Source organism: Tenrec ecaudatus, chromosome 8 (assembly GCF_050624435.1).
Source record: "Tenrec ecaudatus isolate mTenEca1 chromosome 8, mTenEca1.hap1, whole genome shotgun sequence".
In the NCBI taxonomy this organism is placed as follows: domain Eukaryota; kingdom Metazoa; phylum Chordata; class Mammalia; order Afrosoricida; family Tenrecidae; genus Tenrec; species Tenrec ecaudatus.
The window spans coordinates 54,440,672-54,446,912 of record NC_134537.1 but is presented as its reverse complement, the minus strand read 5'-3'; positions in this window follow the sequence as shown (position 1 = coordinate 54,446,912).

The following is a 6,241-nucleotide window of genomic DNA, read 5'->3' as shown; positions in this document are numbered from 1 at the left end:
GGATCATCCAGCAATCCAGTTTCTCCAAATCTGTGCCAAGGGGTGGTGGAGTAGGAGTGGAGGTGGGCAGCAGCAATAAAAAGAAGTTATTCGTTGGTTCTTGTCCATTTGGAGCATCAGCCAGCAGTACCAGCAGGGAATTAGTCTCTCAGAACACATTCACTTCATTAAGCACTGATGAGCAGAAAGATGGAAAGAAACTTTGGAAGGAGTTATGGAAGATATGGAATCTTTTAAATCTTCAGGGCAGTAGATGATTTCTGTTTATTCACCAATGAAAGATAAGCCTAATATTTCAGGCACTTATTGCTATGAAATTCTTGACAAAGACCTCCAAAAACTAGTGTTATGTTTTCTCGATAAAGTAAAAATTTTAGGAAAAAATTTTTGAAGAATTCAGAAAAACAATAGAAGAAAATATAAGGAACTTTGTAAGGAACTAGAAATGTTAAATAAAAAGCAACTAGAAATTCTGAAGTTTTATAATAAAATAAAATAAAAATAGCCTTAGAAGAATACAGAAGTAGAATGTAAATTATGGAAGGAAGAATCACTGAACTAGAAGACAAAAATTGAGATTTCTCAGTCTGAAGAACAAGTGGAAAAAAATGAACAGGGCAAAATTAAAAGACATAATATATGTATAATAGGCATTTTAAGTGTTTTATTAGCACTTCATACATACATCATACAATTCAATAATCCAACCATATCAAGAAGAGTTGTATAATTATCACCACATTCAATTCTAGAAATTTTTCTTCTTTTCTGTACTAATTGTTATTCATATAATTATTATTTTTTCTAATAGTAGCAAAAAACAACACAACAAAACATTCTCCAATTCCGTAACTTCTACATGCATAATTCAGTGCCACTGTCGCTGGTTATACTCTTCATGTTGTACAATTATTATTGATATCCTCTTCCAAATTATCCCACCACCATTAACACAAACTCAATGGTCCCTAAGCAACAACTCTTTTTCCTTCACTCACGGTAACCATTGAGCAAATGTGGTTTCCTATTCTCTTTTAGTAGTTTTTTTTTTTATATAGTATTCACATACCATACCATACACTTACATGGTTTACTTGCTTTTTAAAAGAGTGCTATATAAATCATCCCAATCAATTCTAGTCCTCTCTACCCCATCATTCATTCATTGTTTACTCCCCAAATCTCCCCAACCGCATCCCCGATAAACCATTGCATCAGTTATTGTCTCTATGCGTCCATTAATTCCTCTGTGCTTCACAAAATGTAAAAACCAAAAGAAAGGATACAAAACAAAAACAAAATGTTAGGAAGGAAACAACAACAATAATAATATAAAGATTAAAATACAAATAAACAATAAGAAAGAAAAGACCTCCTCAGTATTTAAAAAGCCAGAGAAGAAATTTCTGTCATGGAACAAGTGAGAAATATTTGAGATAGAGCAAATTCAGGTTGGGTCAAGAAGGTGGTTAACTAACAAAGCATTATATTATTCCATGCCTCAATCCACCAAAATCCACTATAAAATAATCTCTGACTGATAGTAAAGCTATTCAAGTCCCTTGTCTGTGACTAGAGGGGATCTGCCAGAGGTTTAATCTGACTAGATAGTGTCCAGATATATTTTGGGCTCCCACTGTCCTTGTCTTCCATAGCTTTCTACAAATTGGGTGTTGACAACTTAAACTCTGATATTTTTATATTTATCACATTGGAATTTTGTGATGGCCATCTTTGTATCACAGACTAGTGGGCTTCTTTTACGTGGCTTGATGGCTCACTGCATGGCAGCTTGTTTCAATATAAGTCCTTATGACGCAAGACACTATTCCAATGGATAGCTGAGCACCATCTGTTTTCTTCACAACACCTTAATATAGCACCTTTACCTTCAGGGACCTCTTCATGAAGGTGAGTATCGAAGAGGGCCATTTTATAAGAACTACCTGTTCTTAGATTGGAGCTAAAGTTAAACGGGGGTCCATAATCCATCAGCTTGTTTTAGGGTTATCAACGACTCTGGTTTACTTTGGTGGTAATATTTTGACAAAAGCTAATATAAACAAAAACAAAAAACAAACAAGCAAGTAAAAGTAAGAAAAAAAACAAGAAAAATATTGTCAATCATCCCTTTGGGGTACAAGGGAATTGAATTGATAACATCAATCATTTTTCTAATGACATAGAATTTATGATACTGTTGCTATGAGGAGCTTTTGCAAGTATAGTCCAACCATGATCTGTAATCCCTGAGTTGTAGTTTTGTGCAGATCGATTTCTTAATTGATTGAGCTTTGTTTACACTGAAGAAGGATGTTCATACTAGGCAAAAATTTTCTGTATCATTGATTACAAGTGCAGATCCTTGCCTATCAGATTAAAACCTTCTATATTAATGCAACAGGAGCATTGAAGTACTAAATATATGGTGGTTCCGGGCCCCCTCTGATTGGACACTAAGTCATGGGCATCCACCCAAGGTTCAAAGACCACTTTTTCTTGTGGTGGCCATTGTTTGCTTCCTCTCCCACGAGATTATTCCAGTCCTAAGTCCAAGGGTACAGCTAGTTTGGGGGTAGGGATCAATGCAGTCAGTCTGGCTTCTATGTGGACTCCTGGTGTGACCCTTTGGGGGATGCTATTTCCCTATAAAGTCAGTGTCTAAGGCCTTCAGAGTGCTTAGTCCATGGGGTAGTTTACTGCAGGTTAGGTAGAAACATATTTTTAGTGTCTACCCAGGATACATGATTGGAGGAAGGTTTATTAACAAGCTGCTAGGTGCACAATCTCGCTTGCTGAAAATGAGGAGGACTTGAAGCACTTGCTGATGAAGATAAAGGATTGTAGCCTTCAGGATATTACAACTCAATGTAAAGAAGTCCAATATCCTCACAAATGAACCAATAAGCAACATCATGATAAAATGGAGAAAAGTTCGAAGTTGCCAAATTGTCAAGGATTTCATGTTACTTGGATCCACAATCAAGTTTCTCAGAAGCTGCAGTTAAGAGCTTAAAAGATACATCTTACTGGGTAAATCTACCCACAGACCTCTTTAAAGGATTAAACAGCACAGCTATGTTGAGGACTACAGTATGCTTTAAGCCAGCCATGGTATTTTCCATTGCCTCAAATACCTGGAAAAGTTGAACATTGAATAAGGAAAACTGAAGAAGAATCAATGCTTTAAAATGATGATGTTGGAGAATGATATTGAATGTACCATGGACTGCTAAAAGGACAAACCAAACATACTTTGAAAAAGTATGACCAGATAGCTCCTTGAAGGAAAGGATGGCAAGGCTTTGGACATGTTTCAGAAAAGACCAGTCTAAAGTAGAGAGGCAATGAAGGAGAGTAAGGCCCTCAAGGAGATGGATTGACACCACGGCTGTGGCAGTAGATTTATGCTTAGGAATAATTGTGAGGGTAGTGCAGGACTGAGCAGTGTTCTGTTTTGTTGTACATAAGGTCACTAAAGGTCAGATCTGACTCAATGGCACCTATGGACTACCAAAATAAGAAATTATTCTGTGTAGGAAGAAGTACAGCCAGAATGCTCCTTATAGGCAAGGATGACCAGAATTGGTCTCACACATTTTGAATTTGTTATCAAAAGAGACTATTCCATGCAGAAGGACATTGTGTTTGGTAATGTGGAGGATCAGCACAAATGAGGAAGTCCTGTAACAAGATGGATTGACACAGTGACTGCATCAATGCACTCCAATCCAAGAACCATGGTGAGGATGGCATAGTGCCTAGTGGTGTTCTGTCCTGCTGTACGTAGTCTCTATTTGTCAGAACCGACTGGATGACAGCTAACAACAACAACTAATACAATAGTCAGATCCATCTTGTAATGTAGATACTATTATAAGCCGCATAAAGGAATGAACAGAAAGATCAGAATATTCTATCCACAGTAAGTGCAAAAGGAAAAACCAAGGAGCTGAATAAAAACAAGTTTTTTAATCATGACATGATACAATACAATACATGACAAGATACAATAAAAATACAAGGTTTCAACATGGACACCTTTTTTCTTAGAAACACATATTCTCTTTCTCTCTCTCTCCCTCTTCTTCTACAGGTCTCTCTCTCTCTCTCTCTCTCTCTCTCTCTCTCTCTCTCTCTCTCTCTCTCTCTCTCTCTCTCTCTCTCACACACACACACACACACACACACACACACACACACACACACATATACCTCAGAAGCCTTTCTGAAGAGAAAAAAAGAATTTCAGAGATCTAGAACTTAAAGAGAGTTTCTGAAAGAAGGTATTTCAATAGGAGGCACTGACGTCCTGCATTACAATCATTCTTTTATCCCCATGGATCTCTCTCTAGTTTCACATTAGAATTCTTTTATCCCCATGGATCTCTCTCTAGTTTCACATTAGAATTACATGTGGAAATGTTAAAAATTTACCAATACCTAGAATTCTTTCCTGGATAGATGCCTATTTTTATTCCTTTAGATGTTTCTAACATACAACACATGTTGAGAACACTATTTTATTAGGAGTAAGGGTTGTCAAATTATCAATAATAATAAAATATGTCAGTCATGGGTGAAAACTACAGAGGAAGACAAAATGTTATATACTGAAGACAACTTCTATATCAAGTTCCACTTAACTCACATTGTCTTCTTTTTTAAATATAAGGAAAAAATATTTGGCAACAAAAAATGTGCTTCTCAAGTACTTTATATTGAACCAGAAATATCACTTTTGCTTATTTCTTGAATACATTGAACTTTTATTTACTCATCTCTAGGAAAAATATAAAATCAATTGTTTTGATCTCTCAGGAATGTGTAAAAAACATGACTTATAAAAACTAAAGTACGGTATTTCTAAGCATGACACACACCAAAAAAATTGTTAGCAACTAGTATCATTTTAATTTCCATTCAGCAGACAGGCAAGATTTCCTGATTTTCTATGGCACAAACATTTGAAGGTTAACATCATTTGAGATAGGAAAAAATCAGAGGAGGAAGTAGTCATTAATAATAAAAGTCATCACAAAATATTTGTACTTTAAATGAAGAGAGTAATTATAATAGTTATGATTCGTTAAAATGCCTCAAAATCTACTGATAAAAACTAAATATCTGAGCAGAAAATTTATGAAGTGGTGGGAAAAGAGAAAAGTTGTCATAGTGACAGAAATATGCAAAAATCAAAGTAGCTAAGAAAGTGACATTCATTGAGTACCTATTAGGCTATATTTTTCTAGGATTTACATTTGACTGCACCAACAATGATAAAATTATATGCTTTTTTCTTTTCCATTGCATCTTCAAAGCTCTCAGTTCCATTAGTGACCTTTCTCCCCGATACCCAAAGCCTACATCAGAGCTGACAACAAAATTCAATAAACTGAAAGCTATCTACAAATATAGCCAAGCTGACAGTGTTCTTACATAGCGTGCCAAATAAAAGACTAAGTCTGAGACTACAGCCAATTCTTGAGAGCATCACTCTCACATCTACTTTGTGATTCACTGACTCCCTACAGTAATTTGAACAATTATATATATGTATGTATATATATGTATGATGTGTATATACATATACATGTGTAAGTCTAATAAGTTCTCTAGTGAGTACACAGGAATCAGTGCCATAATCTGATATCTGAAATCTGCATAAGGATTGAAAAACTAAACTAGTTCCATAACTACATTATCTCGTTCCATATTTAAATCCTTAATAAAATGCTTAAGGCAAACCAAATTCAAGAATATCTTGGTTTGCAACATAGAGAACCTGAAAGCAGTGATTGGAGATATTTTGTGCTTTGGGTCATTTGGAAAGTCCCATTCAATATATGGATCTGCTAACTGAGAAAAATTAAAAGTAAAGCACTAAAGCATGTATTGAAAATAGCTACAGAAACATGTAAATATTTATTGGCTTCCACGTAGACAAGTAAGACATACATTACCATTTGACCTACCCAATATTCTACATATTAAAAAACAGCCTAATGACAAATGAGGTGCTTTTACTTTGTCCAACAAAAATATATTCCCTAACCTCCATTAGACTTTAAAGAGACCATTGACTTGTAAACAGAAACTATAAAATATGATTATTGGGAACTATTAAAGAAAAGTTCACAAAATCTTACATCTACCTTTAAGTTTTTCCCTCTATTTTTTGAAAGAGCTCCCTGAGATGTGATGACACTAGAGTAGAAATTTAGGACACTAAAGGAATGTG